This window comes from Corticium candelabrum, chromosome 10, assembly GCF_963422355.1.
Source record: "Corticium candelabrum chromosome 10, ooCorCand1.1, whole genome shotgun sequence".
NCBI lineage: Eukaryota > Metazoa > Porifera > Homoscleromorpha > Homosclerophorida > Plakinidae > Corticium > Corticium candelabrum.
In genome coordinates this window covers 2,637,641-2,653,976 of record NC_085094.1, presented here as the reverse complement: position 1 = coordinate 2,653,976, position 16,336 = coordinate 2,637,641, and positions in this window count along the sequence as shown.

Here is a 16,336-nt window from a genome sequence, read left to right as displayed (position 1 = left end):
TCCAAAATTGAATCTTAATTAATTAATCAACGTCAGTTCTCTAGCTAGCTTACCTGCATGTAGTGCAAGTCTTTTGAGTCTTTCTTGGCCCATTTATATCGACTTTAGGTAAGTTTGGAGACGTCGAGAGTTTGGAGACGTTAGAGGAGAACTCATAGATGAAAGCTGTCACAACCCCTAGCAACCGTTTACTGGAGAAATAAAGCATTGAAATGTCCAGTGTGGGCGTGTTTAGTACCCGTATGTTTCTTTCAAACTAAATCATTGCTGGTTAGTTAGCAAGGAAGACCGATACTTGTGCACTTTTCAAGGTAAGAATTGTGAGACATATGGTAGCAAGTTGTGATTTATTGATTAAAGCAAAACTGGGACACCAAACTTCAATGATGTGTTTCCTAAAACCCTCTACTAGATAAAACGGTGCCGACAACAAAGCTAGAAACGTAGTGCATCCTCCTTCCATAATGCCAAAAGGCCTACTCGACTACGTGTATTGGTTTTGAAGCCATAAACGATCACTTGACACCCCAAACTTGACGGTTTTCAGCAGCCAAGAAATTGTCGTCGTAAAGTGTTATTGTGCTAGCCGACTAGAAAAGAACCTATCTGCAAGAATCGCGGATTACACGCATAAAGCTATAAATAAGGGTAGAGTTTCTCGTAGATACTTACTCTGATTTTTCTCAACAGAACGAGAAGTATGCGTGAGTGTGATTACTTTATCCGGGACTTGGAAGTACCGCTGTCTTTAGCGATACCGCACAAGCAAACTTCCCCTAAACTCTTCTTACGACAAGCCTAGTTGTGTAATAAAAATATCTACATTAAAGTAATGATTTAGGCATCTGCTGACTCAATCAGTACGAATGCCAGCCAGATGACTCAGACGAATGTTGACTCATGCAGCCTGATGCTGACTCAGGCGGATGTTGACTCGAGATGTTGACTCAGCCGGATGTTGACTTATCCAGATGTTAATGCTGACAATGCGACATGGGCAACATTTTAAATTCGACACAGTTGTAGTGTAGTGGTACAGTCGTTTCTGAACAGCTTTTGACTACAGTAGTTGAGTGCTGTTTGCAAGTTACCTTTGTGAGCTTACAACATAGCAGCCTTTTCGCCAATACACGTCTGCGTCGACTTTGCCATTTTTGTGTGAGCGTCCGGAAGCATATCAGCAATTGATGAATGGAGATTTTGTTGTTCAGCGGTCTTCTCTCAATTCGTTTGCACAGGTAGCAGTTGATCAAGCTATAGAGCAGACTATTAACAAGGACAGCAAAGGCAAGGGAGGCATTGTTGGTTTCAGCCTGCGTCCTGGAGCTGTTCATAGATGAATAGTCACAGCCCATGAGCTAGCTGCTGTATGCAGAGCATGTAAAACTGCGGCTGGTATGGACGAATCACTGTATGCCAAGAAACACAGCGAAGCGGTTACAGCATCAAGTGAAAGAAGTGTTCAACGTGTATTTTCTTTGTTGTTGTCGTGGGAAAATCCATTTAAACCTTCAGACACTCTTCTAAACATCGCGTCAGGAATAACAGCGTCCCTAAACATAGAACGAGGTTGTTTGAGAGCAATAGAAATTGGAGAAAAGGGCTTGAGAGACTTTATCGAGAACCGTCTTCAAAAACAGTTAGTCGGTTTCTGTGATCGATCGAGTCAGACAAAGTTGAAGACTTTCTCAACTATGTTGAAGACCTCACGCCATAAAGTCGACAACAGCAAAGTGTGTCTAAAAGCCGATCGAGGGCTATTTGCTCGGATGGTAGTAATTGCGCAGTCAAAGCTTTTAGATATGAAGGAAAGTCTTAACTACGAACTTGGGCCGATTCCGTGGTCGTTAGCAACAGGTGACGGAGGCCTCGTCAAAACACAAAAATCCAAGGTCTTAGAAATTCTGGAGAAAACTATTATTGATTCTCTAGATCTCATTCCACCGTGTACCGCTACAATGATTGATGCGATGGCGTTGTTGCAATCTATAACTCATGCAGCACCAACCTTCGGCGGCATCACAGAACAGATCTTTTCTATGCTGCAGACGTATCTGAGGACTCCTGGTATCTCGAGTTGACTTTATTGCTGATCAATACCGCAGTTCTTCTGGAAGCTGACGAACACCAAACGACAGCAAAAGCGCGATGATCTGTTCGTGTCCGGATTTGTCGTCTACTCAGAAGACACCTGTCAAGTGGAAAAAATTCCTGACAAATTTACACAACAAGACCGACTTGCTTCACTTTCTCGCCGTTGAGTGGTCTTTTCAAGATTACGTTGCCCGGGCTTGAGGGACAGTGACAGATACGTTTTCTTGACAGATGGTAAGGAATGCTTGCAATTTGCTTGTGAACCCGATGACCGGTTGCAGACGGTGGTTGTGCCAGTCTTGCAAAGTAACCACGAAGAAGCGGATACGCGCCTAATTTTATATGCTTGCCACGCCAGCAAAGTTGGTCACAACGTCGTATCCATATCATCGCCGGATACCGACGTAGCCGTCATCGCAACTGGCCATAGTTACGATGTACCTGCAACTCTCTTGTTCCTTACGGGTACAAAGCATCGCCGTCGCTACATCAACCTGACGCAGGTGGGAAAGACGCTAGGCAAAGAAAAGTGTTTGGCTTTGTCTGGGTACCATGCTTTCACAGGTTGTGACACGACAAGTGCATTCGTAAGCAAAGGAAAAGCTTTACCGCTGGAGCTTGTCTGGAAGAACGAGTCATTTTGCCACGCTATGCAGCTGATTGGACGAAACTTTGACGCTGATCTAGAAACGCTGTCAAAAGAATGTCAATCCTACGTCTGTAAGATGTACGGCCACGACGGGGACGATGTCAATGCTGTGCGGTATTCACTGTTTTGTGCGAAAGCTGCAGAATCAACACAACTCCCTCCTACGAAAGATGCTCTAGAGCTACATATAAAAGAGCTAACTATCAAGCTGGCATACGGCGAAGAGCCTTGGAAGCTCAGCCAGATATTCCTTCTTTCATGGACACAGTTGGTTGGTCAACGATGACAATGAAGTGACCATAGAATGGATTACGAAGCCTCCAGCACCGGTTGACGTACTCAAGCTTATCAGCTGCAGCTGTAAGACCGGCTGCAATTCTAGGCGTTGTTCTTGCCAGCGAAGCCAACTGCCATGCACGGATGTATATCAGTGTGCCAACTGTGACAACACAACAATGATTTTCACGCTCCTGACACACTGTCCAGAGACACGTTTGAAGAACGTGATGAAAATTCTAGTGATGACAACAATGAATAAATAGATGAATTGTTTAGGATAGATGCGTTTGTACCCCTTACCTAGCTGAAATAGGGGCATCTACACAGTTTGCTAGTACTAGAGCTATATTTACATTACACTCTTGAAAACTCCAATTTATTCAACTCTCGAAGTTCTTCGCATTGTGAAATATTTTTTAGTTATTTATGAAGTTGTAATTACTATCAAGTCTACAAACCCGCAAAGTAGACGAGATACCTACATCCGGGACCTTAAACCCTTCTGATAGTGTAGCTTGAGATCAAGTTGCAGGCTTCTGTAGAAGGCCAAAGAAGTCAAGTTTCAATTTTCCAAATCGTTTTGGAACCACGGATGGATAGTAGGAAGAGCACATGTGCGTATAAAGTGAACTTAGCAGGAAATTCGTTGCATTGACTCGTTAGAGCGAAGATTCTCTCTGAATCGTTATTATGCTCATCAACCTACCTCGGGGTTGTGAAAAGGTACGTCTCTTCTTACTTGATCGTCACAAACTGCAAATTTGCGTGGGCGTTTTACTGTAGCGAACAAACTTCTATTTTCTCGATAAATAACGGCCCCGGTTTCAGATGGCAAACAAGCGCAAATGTACTTGCACAGTTATCTTACGACGATTTCTACATTCGAAGCTTCCCCGAGCTTGGGGTGCAACGTAACTTCATCTCTTTGGCCATGTAATGGGCCGACGGACTATTAGTATGAGGAGACGCTACACATGCGGTGAGCCTGGGGCACTGGCACTCTTCTCAACACTGTTTTCATAGTTGCGGCTTTTATATTGTGTTCGGAAGCCAAGCGCAGTATACTGCAAAAACCCAAATGCAAGCAACCTTGTTCATAAAATTCATCATACGAATTCGGCAAAGGTTCCTCCAAAGGTTCTCTCAACCTATCCATGTTTGCCATTAAGGCTGTACGAAGAACTTCACGCTCCAAGACAACCCTGTAGAAGACTGAATTCTGAGTGATACAATCCAGTGTCTGTTGCTCCTGCTCTGAACACCAGTCGGTGTTGCCTAAACGGCCCTGATTTGGTTCCTCTAGATGTTCGGTCTCTAGTGCACTATCGTCTTCTCCACTTAGAGTTTCACGGTTGTCTGAGTCTACATCAGGTTCGTATAAGTTTGGCAATATCTCCTCAAATGAAGAACCTGCACTCTCTGTCATGACCGCAGAACACAATTTTAAAAACCGCAACTATGAAAGCAGTACTGAGTGGGGTGCCGACTAACTAGAAGAGTGCCAGTGCCTCAGCATGTGTAGCGTCTCATACACATGGCAAACTTTTCCAAAGAAGAGACTAAGCGACTGAGAAATCACACTCATTTTCGGTTCAAAACAGGCGTACGGCCACGCAAAGGAATCCAGCACTACCCTAACTAAGTTACACAAGTGTACTAGACAAATAATAGAAAGAAACACATCACGATAAGTTTGGGGTCCCAGTTTGGTTTAATCAATAAATCACAACTTGCTACCATATGTCTTACAATCCTTACCTTGAAAAGTGCACAAGTATCGGTCTCCTAGCCTCGAACTTCCAGACCAGAGCGCGCGCGAGGCGCGCGAACTCTAGTCTGGACCAAGTCAATACTAAAATGATTTCGGAAAGAGCCTTCTAAGCCAATCAGCTCCTTACAACCGGAATGTCGGTTGTAAATTCTGATTGGTTTAGCAGTAATTGGTTATGCTAGGTGCACTACTGCTGATTGCGCGCGTGTGAAATCCTCGTGGGCGGCTAAGTACACGCCAGAGCCGTGATGAAGACTCTAGGTGTGTTCACACTATGGTTTGCAAACCATGGTGTGTTATGTTTTGATTTGCGTGATACGAGGAAATAAATTAGCATACAGTGCAAACCTGGGTTCAGACTGGACTGGGTTTGATTACCTGGTTTGTCAACCTAGCACGCTATAGTGATCCATTGTTTGAGCAGGAATCTCTAGACATGGCGTCTGACAACAGAGTTAGAATACTCCGCATGACAAACGACACAACACTTCGGTACTCTGTGCTAGCACTGCGATAGCGACGAAAACGACGTCATCTGTCATCTTTCTCGCGCGCGAGATTCTTGCTGTTGACGCCCTGTTTCTAGCAGCATCCATCACAGTAAGACGATGATTTCCACTACTACAGTACTCTTGGTTAGTATGCGCTAGGCAAACTGCTACTCTGGTTACTAGGCGCTAAACAGCTAGGAATGTCTTGATAGCTCCAAACTAGACTCAAGTAACCGCAAACCTACCTTTGCAAGTATGGTTTGCACCCAGCGCAAACCACCATTCCATGGGGCAGGTGCAACGTTTAACACTAACTCAATTATGATAACAAGTTCAAACCAGGCTCGCAAACCATAGTGTGAACACACCTTCTGGTGCACGCACACATCTTAGTTTTAGTTTCAGCTTCAGTTCTTCAATATTTTCAAGCCTGCGGTGACAGGACATGCACAGCAGCGTCGCTAGACCATCATCTTTGACAACTGGTCGAGCGGTAGTCTCGCCAGTCGAGCGGTTAGACTAGCTAGCGGTCTGCCGAAGAATTAAAAAGTCGTGGTTTTATGCCGTCCACTGAGATATCGCCGCAAACACGGCAGACGTCTCTTCTTTGTTCGTGGGATCTCATGGCATTTACAAATGATATGTTGATCTAGGTAAAACGATCTTACGCTGTTAGACTACCATTTAGCATCGCTTTTGATAAGTACTTCCGAAATCATTTTAGTATCGACCTGGTCCAGACTAGAGTTCACGCGCTTCGCGCGCTCTCTGGTCTGGAAGTTCGAGGCTACAGTCTTCCTCAGAGCCATATATACATACATACATACATACATACATACATACATACATACATATATATATATATATATATATATATATATATATATATATATATATATATATGGCTCTGGTCTTCCTTACTAACCAGCAGTGATTTAGTCTGAAAGAAATATACAGGTACTAAACACGCCCACACAGGACGTTTCAATGCTTTATTTATTTCACCGTTAAGGTAGAAGTCTGCAGTAAACGGTTGCCAGGGGTTGTATCATGACGTGACAGCTTTCATCTGAGAGATTGTTGATTTTTGTGAGAGTTCTCATCTATGAGTTTGGAGACGTCAAGAGTCTAGACCGCTAACGGGTGCAACTCGTCAAATGGTTTAATATTAGAGTAAATAAGAATGCTAGGGAAGATGATGTTTGTCACATTGTTTGCTAGGTTCTAATATTGTACCATGGAAATGATGGTTGTCTCGATCAGTTTGCTTTCCAGCACAGCAGTTCTCTAACTTTTTATGTTATTTATGTGGTGAGGAAAGGTCGTTATTCCTGCCCTTACCTTGTATATAAACGCTAGAAAAGGTAGTGTCTAGTCAACCCTGGATCCGCCACTGCGCACGCTATGAGTTTATTGTCTGAACTTAGAAACAACTGATCCGTTTTGCTGACGTTTCTGGGGCCCAATTTCGGTGTTCTAGCGGGTTGTCAGTTTGCCTAAACAATGACGCCAAGAACACGCCTTTTAGCGTACGTTATATGCCGGGCACTTGACATGCTTGCGTCGCCTGAGTTTGACTCAGTCGACTGTTTGCAGCGCAAGCTGCAACTGAGATGTTCGTCAGTGGACATGCAGCATTGCTGGTCTGTGTCATTGCAACGTTAGCGGCCACACTAGAAATCAACGGTAATCGTTTGTCTCGCCACTAGCCAATATTAGCTACAATTAGCCAATTAGGTTAGGCGAATACTGCTTCTGGCATCGCACTGATTATTTGTACTAGTTGATGTCGACACTAATTCAGCATGTCGACCATGCAAGGCGACGTCTAACTCTACGTTGCTAACCAGAAAGGTAGTCTCAGAAAATGCTTGGTTAAGAAGCTTCGCTGTGTTACCTATCCACAGTCAACAGACTCAATAAAACAGCTCTAGAAGATCCATAAGAAAGATGTATGTCTTGCAGGCAAGTGTTGTAGGCAAAGATGCCATTTTCTAACATCTTGCAGGATGCCTCTCTGCTGCATGTTAAAAATTTATGCATGGGTGTCGGAAGATATCGTGTAACTGCTGCATTGACGTTAATTAATAGTGAGAGTGTCTTACTCTGAATCATTTTGGAGAATCAGAGTGTGAGATTTGAAATACAACACCATGCATGCAGAGAAGGTGGTTACGTAATCTTCACTACTGCATGCCAGCTGAGCAGGAATCGAGACAGCAGGGTGCCGTATATATTTGCTTGATAAACGGCACTTTGTGGCCGGTGCACGGGTGGTCCCTATTCTATAAGCGCTCTCGTAGACGGTACGTGCATGTACAGTAACATATTAGTATTCGACAACGTGCCCGAACGGTTCAGTTATTACCCGCATGATTTAGTTGATGTCCGCATAGTTTAGTTATTGAGATCAGTCCCAATGGGAGAGGGCAATAATTGTGAGAGCGGACAATGACTGGATCTATCTAGTGAGTGCATTACTAGCAATTGTTTTCAACACCTAGACAAACAAGGAAGGCATCGAGTATGCAAACAACAAGGTATAAGATGAAATATTAGCTGGAAATTTATTTTGGCGGATTGGCGTAACCGCCAATATAAAATCCGCCATCAATTTGACCACTGGGATATGTTGACATCATTACCCACGCATCAAGCGATGTGGTGCGGAAGAGGTTACAAGAATATGGTAGCCACTGTTTGCGGTCTGTTGTGCCTGTACCCTGTGAAACAGGGAGGTTATACATGAGAATGAGACCGTGCAGCTATTGATGAAGTATGGGTGAAGTCATGCAGGCTAGATTCCGCAATCGCAAATTAACTCCTTCACGAAGCAGGCTAACTACGTAGTGATTGGGGAATATTGCACATAGTTATCTCTAGTATATACTCTAGAAACATGCAACTTGGGAAAACTGGAAGCTATACTACAGTCATTATGAAAGACGCAAAAACCAAGTCCTACAGGCTTTAGCACCAGACGATTGTGTATCAGATTGTGAGTCATATTGTGAGTTAGAGTGTGCTCGTGACTTAGTTATGAACTACTATAAACTTTGGCAGAGATGGCAGCGGCGTGGTAGATCTTTGATTGCGTTCCTCTGGTGACGACAAGAACGAACTTGATCATCGATTTGCATCTACTAGTTCGGACACTTTTAAAGTTCAAGTTCCTGTTAAAACACCTTTTAAAGTTCAAACACCTGTTTTGAACCGAAAATAAGTGCGATTTCTCAGTCTCTGCTTTGGAAAAGTTTGACATCTAAAGTCCGTTCCAGAATTAATTAAAGTCAGTTGTGTCTGCTGACGCGTAACCTTAGAACGGACTTGAGGTCATATGGGTATCGTTAGAAAGCTCTATGTCTGCTTTGTTGACGCCTCGCGTTTTTAGGATGCATTACAATTGCATACCTATATACTGTAATTAGATTGGTATGCTGTCCTAAATAGTAACTAGAAACAGCTTGAGAATGTAATCGACACGCCAGGCACAGCCATCATAACTCTCTATCGCTTTCTTCAGGATCGTCGACTTTGTTTTGCGTAGTTTTACTGGCAAGGTATCATTCCAACCGTAGTAATGAGACACCGTAAGTGATTGCTACAACAAGAGGGCATCTGGTACATTTTAGGGTGCTAGCCATCCTGGCCACTCCCCAATGCCTCAACTGACTCTATTACTGGAACAGACTTTAGTATAGTGAGCCTGGGGCACTAGTACTCTGTTTTCATTAGCAGCCAAGTGCAGTACACTGCAAAAACCTAAATGCAAGCAGACTTGTTCATAAATTTCATTATACGAATTCGGCAAAGGTTTCTCCAAGTGTTCTCTAGATCTCAACCTATCCATGTTTGCCACTGTCGATGTGCAAAGAACTTCACGCTTCAAGACAACCTTGTAGAAGGCTGAATTCTGAGTGATACAATCCAGTGTGTGTGCTCCTGCCCTGAACACCAGTCATAAACATGAGCACCAGTCAGTGTTGCCTAGTCGGCCCTGATTTGGTTCCTCTACATGTTCGGTCTCTAATGCACTATCGTCTTCTCCACCTAGAGTTTCAAGCTCGTCTGAGTCAACCTCAGGTTCGTATAAGTATATGGCAATATCTGCTCAAATGAAAACCTGCACGCTCTACCATGACCGCAGAACACAATTTAAAACCGCAACTATGAAAACAGTGCTGAGTGGGGTGTCGACTAATTAGAAGAGTGCCAGTGCCAGCGTCTCGTACACATGACAAACTTTTTCAAAACAGAGACTAAACGACTGAGAAATCGCACTCATTTTCGGTTCAAAGCAAGTGTACCGCCAAGCAAAAAAACCCAGCACTAGCCTAACTAAGTTTCACAACTGTACTAGACAAATAATAGAAAAGAAACACATCACGATAAGTTTGGGGTCCAAGTTTGCTTTAATCCATCACAACTTGCTACCATATGTCTCACAATCCTTACCTTAAAAAGTGCACATGTGTATACCGGCCTTCCTAGCTAACCAGCAATAATTTAGTCTGAAAGAAACATACGGGTACTAAACACGCCCACACAAGACATTTCAATGCTTTATTTATTTCTCCGTTATGGTAGAGGTTTGCAGTAAACGGTTGCTAGGGGTTGTGACATGACGTGACAGGTTTCATCTGAGAGATTGTTGATTTTGGTGAGAGTTCTCCTCTATGAGTTCGGAGACGTCAAGAGTCTAGACCGCTAACGGGTGCAACTCATCAAACGGTTTAATATTAGAGTACTTAAGAATGCTAGGGAAAATGATGTTTGTCACATTGTTTGCTAGGTTCCAATACTGTATCATGGAAATGATGGCTGTCTCGATCAGTTTGCTTTCCAGCACAGCAGTTCTCTAACATTTTATGTTAGGAAAGGTCGTCATTCCTGCCCTTACATTGTATATAAACGCTAGAAAAGGTAGTGTCTAGTCAACCCTGGATCCGCCACTGCGCACGCTATGAGTTTATTGTCTAAACTTAGAAACAACTGATCCGTTTTGCTGACGTTTCTGGGGCCCAATTCAGGTATCCTAGCGGGTTGCCAGTTTGCATATACAATGACGCCAAGAACACGCCTTTTAGCGTACGTTGTATGCCGGGCACTTGACATGCTTGCGTCGCCTGAGTCTGATTCATTCGACTGTTTGCAGCACAAGCGGCAACTGAGATGTTCGTCAGCGGACATGCAGCAGTGCTGGTCTGTGTCGTTGCAACCTTAGCGGCCGCACCAGAAATCAAAGGTAATCGTTTGTCTCGCCACTAGCTAATATTAGCTATAGTTAGCCAATTGGGTTAAGCGAGTGCTGCTTCTGGCATAGCACTGATTATTTGTACTAGTTGATGTCGACATTAATTCCGCATGTCGACCATGCAAGGCGACGTCTAACTCTACGTTGCTAACCAGAAAGGTAGTCTCAGAAAATGCTTAGTTAAGGAGCTTCGCTGTGTTACCTATCCACAGTCAAAAGACTCAATGAAACAGCACTAGCATATCCATAACAAAGATGTATGTCTTGCAGGCAAGTGTTATAGGCAAAGATGCCATTTTCTAACAGCTTGCAGGATGCCTCTCTGCTGCATGTTAAAAATTTATGCATGGGTGTCGGAAGATATCGTGTAACTGCTGCATGGACGCTAATAGTGAGAGTGTCTTACTCTGAATCATTTTGGAGAATCAGAGTGTGAGATTTAAAATACAACACCATGCATGCAGAGAAGGTGGTTACGTAATCTTCACTACTGCATGCCAGCTGAGCAGGAATCGAGACAGCAGGGTGCCGTATATATATTTGCTTGAAAAACGGCACTTTGTGGCCGGTGCACGGGTGGTCCCTATTCTATAAGCGCTCTCGTAGACGGTACGTGCATGTACAGTAACATATTAGTATTCGACAACGTGCCCGAACGGTTCAGTTATTGCCCGCATGATTTAGTTGATGTCCGCATAGTTTAGTTATTGAGATCAGTCCCAGTGGGAGACGACAATAATTGTGAGAGCGGACAACGACTGCACCTGTCTAGTGAGTGCAATAACAATTGTTTTCAACACCTAGACAAACAAGGAAGGCATCGAGTATGCAAACAACAGGATATAAGATGAGATATTGGTGGGAAATTTATTTTGGCGGATTGGCGCGACCGCCAATCTAGAATCCGCCATCAATTTGGCCACCGGGATATGTTGACGCCATTATTTGTAACGTTGTGTTGTGTTCACGTTTATTCAATAACACAAGTGTGCAAGCAAGTCAGCAAGAATCAACGATAATATATATTACCACTACTGTATAGTCTATATAAAGACTCTAATCTAATTCCAATAAGACCACTCCTTACATCCCTCTTTCTTTAGAGTTTTAATTATAAGAACACCCAACTATGTGTAAACAAACAAAACAGTTACGTGGTGTAGTAGATAACTAGGCCTTCTGATAGTGCTGCCGCTCTTCGTTTGTTGTGTCTTCTGTTTGTCTTCTGCAGCTTCTGTTTTCTTCAATGTTGGTGCTGTCCTTGGTTTCCTTTTGTCTGTTGTATTTGTTGTTTTATTTTTGTAATTCCTCTCAGGTGTTATAGGCTTTACTTCTGCTTCTTTAGTTGCTTTCAAATGTACTCGGTTACTTCTGTACGTTGTTCCAGCTGGTGCCTGTACTTCATAGCATCTGTCTGACAATTGCTTTGTTATAGTGGCTTCTTCCCATGTCTTTGACTTAGTAAAAGGCTGGATTCTGACTCTTTGGCTTTCTTTCAGTACGGGTAGATCTATTGCTGTTTTGTCGTAATAGCTCTTTTGTTGTTCCTTTGCTTGCTTTATTGCCAAATATTCTTCTGTAACTTTAGGCTGCAGCAGGGCTCTTGCTGTCTGTAGCAAAGTCTTTGTTCTTCTATTCATTAATCGTTGAGCTGGACTTGTTGACATACCTTGTGTTGGTGTGTTGCGATAGTCTAGTACTGCTAACCAAGGGTCAGTTTGTGCTTTTCTTGCTTTCTTCATCAGGTGTTTGCAAGTCTTTACAGCGTTTTCCACCTGTCCGTTCGATTTGGGATACCCTGGACTGCTTGTTCTATGAGAAAAGTCCCAAGTTCTAGTGAATTTCTGAGACATAACTGATGAAAATTGTGCACCATTGTCCGTTACTAGTAAATCAGGTATCCCATGTCTCACGAAATGTTTCTTCAATTGACAGATTACCTCTTATGATGTTGCTGATTGCAATCGATCTACTTCAAAGAAGTTACTATAGTAATCCACAGTGACGAGGTATTCTTGATCTTGAAAGGTAAAGAGATCTGCTCCCACCTTGGTCCATGGTTGGGTTGGCACTGCTTGGTTTTGGAGTGTTTCCTCTTGTTGACTTCTTTCAAATGTATGGCATATCGAACATTTCTCCACATATTCCTTTACTACACTGTTCATCCCAGGCCAATAGACGCATTCCCGTGCCCTCCTAATGCACCCATTTATTCCAATATGAGAGCTGTGCATCCTTTCCAACACTTTCCTTTGATAGGACTGTGGTATTACAATTCTCTGTCCACGAAAATCACTCCATCTTGCACAACTAAGTCTTCTCGGACAATGTAGTATTGTCGTACTCTGTGACTTGTTATTTCATGTCTTGCTTCTGACCATCCTTGCACGATAATAGCACTCAATTATTGCACGACAGGATCCTGTGCTGTTGCCTGTTTAATTTCCTGCAACCTTTACTCTGTTACTGGTATTGGTGTGTGCTGCATCATGTCAATAGATTCCAATTCCTTCTCTATCTCATTCTGCAGATGTATTATTTCTGAAGTGTCACCATTACTTGCTGATGTTCTATCAATGTATGTTCTTGACAATGTGTCTGCTAAGTACATCTGCTTGTCTCGCTTATAGACAACATTGATCTCGTATTTCTGTAGGCGCAATAGCATTCTTTGTAGCCTTTTTGGTGTAGACTGGAGAGGCTTGCGATATATTGTTTCCAGTGGCTTGTTGTCTGTTTCCACATTTACTTTCCTTCCATATGTGTAGCAATGGAATTTCTCGATTCCAAAAACAATAGAAAGCAGCTCTTTTTTAATCTGTGCGTAGTTCTTTTCAGTTTCTGTGAGGGCTCTCCTTCAGTATGCAATGGATTGTCCATTTTGCATTAGTGCCGCACCCAGGCCTGTCTGTGATGCGTCGCACTGCACAGTAATCTCTTATGCTGGATCAAAATACTTGAGGACTGGAGTTGTTGTGACTGCTGTTTCAATAATTTCAAATACTGCATCATGAATGCCTGTCCAGCAAAACTCCACTTCCTGGCGCGTGAGCTTTCTGATAGGCTCACATAAATCTGACAAATTGCCTAAAAATTTTGACAGATAGTTTACCATTCCCATGAGTCTTCGACCTCCTGCTCTGTCCTGAGGCTTCTGCAATTTCTGTATTGCTGTCGCCTTTGTAGGCTCTGGCTTACGTCCATTGTTGGTCAAAATGTGTCCCATGTAGGCAACTTGAGGCATTGCTATTTTGCATTTGTCTCGGTTCAGCTTTAATACTTTTTCTTTGCATCTGTTCAGCAATTGGATAATATTGGAATCATGATCCATCATTGCGTCTTGCTCGGTTACTCCCATTCCGACTACTAATATGTCATCTGCGATAGTAAAAACTCCTGGCAGGTTTTGTATAGCAGCGTCTAGTCTACTTTGGAATATCTTAGGAGCTGCAGAGATGCCGAAGGGCATTCGTTTCCATCTGTACCGCCGAAAGGGTGTAGCAAATGTTGTCAATAGGCTTGATTCTTTGCCAATTCGATGTGCCAGAATCCGTTGAGGACATCCAAGACACTAAAATTTCTTGCTTGGGTCAGCTCTGGTAATAGGTCTTTTAATGTTGATAAGAGGTAGTGGCTTCTCTTGAGTGCCTTATTGAGGGGTTTTGGATTGATGCAAATCCTCAATTTTCCATTTTGTTTGTGCACAACCACCAAACTAGATATCCAGTCAGTCGACTTGTCTTCTCTTTGAATGACACTCAGTTTCTCTAATATGTCAAAATTCTATTTTCAGTTCAGCCTTGACAGATAGCGGTATTCTTCTTACCGGAAGTCTCACTGGTTGTACAGTAGAATCAATCTCTAGCATCAGTTTTCCTTCTAAGCGTCCCATTTCACCTTGGAATACTTCTGGATATTTATCTATAATATCCTGCTTTGACAATCCAATTATCTTGCGTGTTGATGCCTGGGGTCTCTTTTCCTGCTGGATGGTCAACAATTGAATGTTCTCTCTTTGTAGCTTTAGCAGTTGCATCTGCTGCACGGTGGTTGCTCCTAGTATTGCTGTGGGCGCTTTGTCAACTACTACAAATTGGGTGACATACCATTTACCATTCTTTGGGTTTCTCACTGTCATTTGACACTTTCCAAGAGGTTTAATTTTGGTGCCATCATACAATGATAAGATTCGATTCGTCTCTTTGAGATTGGCAGCTGTTTTGAGGTCCTATTTCCTCAATACATTGCATGTCGCTCCTGTGTCTAGCTGAAATTTTTGCTGCGTCCGTCCACTGCCATAGTCGCGTGTATTCTATTGGGATCCTGATTAGTGAGAGTGTTCACCGTCTGCTCGTTTTCCGTAAGCGTCAATGTCAAGGCATACTCATTATGAGTGGCGTCGCTGCTTTTAGGTCTCGTTCTCACTATCCTAATCGTATTCATGCTTCATACTGTGCAACCTTGACATCTTCCTTGTACTAGTTGCCTTGTCAAGTGGTCTAGATTTACACATGTGTGTGTAGTGGTTCATTTTGCCGCATACTTGGCATTGCTTGCCGTATGCTTTGCAGTACCTTGCCCCTTTATGGTGAGACTTGCCACAATATTTGCATTCTTGTGGTTTGCCACTCGCTTTGGCACGTCCCTGTCTCCCACTTTCTGCTGCCTTCTTGCGCTGTGCCTGTGCTTGTAGGGCATGCATTGTGTCTTTGGCAGCCATGACTTTCATTTGTTCATTTGTTGATTCACTTGCTCTACACATGTCTGCGCATTCCTGGAGAGCGAGGTTCTTCTTCTGTAGGAGGAGTTTTCGCACGCTGTAGTCCTTGACTCCAACCACAATTCTGTCTCGCACCAGCTCGTCGTGCATCGCTGCGAAGTTGCATGTCTTTTCTAGCTCTTTCAATGCCGTAACAAACTGATCAAATGTTTCTCCTTCTTGCTGGGCTCTTTGATTGAAGACAAATCGCTCATAGATTACATTTGTCTCTCCCAAACAATATTTCTCCATAGCAGCCAAAACTTTGTCCATATCAGACTTGTCCTCGTCATTATCAAATGGTAACGAATTATAGATTCGTAACGCATCAGCACATATACAGGTGATAAAGGTCGCTATACGGTATTTGTTGTCGCGTACCTGTAGATTGGAGAGAGTTTCGTAACTGGTCCAGATTTGCTTCCAGTCACGCCAGTGTTGAGCGAGATTCCCTGTTACCGGTAGCTGCTTAGGTAAGGGTATTCGCCCTTGCATGAGAAGAGGATCCACGGCTTCGTTTTCTGTTGCTGGCGCTGGCGCTGCTGGTGCGTCGGCTTGATTCTGATCAACTACTTCTGACTGATTTGCTTCTTCTTCCATTATCGTTCACTCCTGACACCATGTAACGTTGTTTTGTGTTCACGTTTATTCAATAACACAAGTGTGCAAGCAAGTAAGCAAGAATCAATGACAATAACATATTACCACTACTTTCTAGTCTATGTAAAGACTCTAATCTAATTACAATAAGACCACTCCTTACATTACACACTCATCAAGCGATGTGATGCGGAAGAGGTTACAAGAAGATGGTAGCCACTGATTGCCGTCTGTTGTGCCTGTACCCTGTCAAACAGAGAGTTTACAGTCTACGGAAACAGCCCGCGCTTTATCTTTCAAAACAAGACCCGGATTATCTGCATCTCGTTGTGTTGCAATGTCCCGCATTTGGGTGCTTTATATGTCAACTACTTTATTGATAATCTGTGTAGCCACCAGAGCTTTTTCTTCTCCATTGTCGCAACGTGTAGTAAAAAGA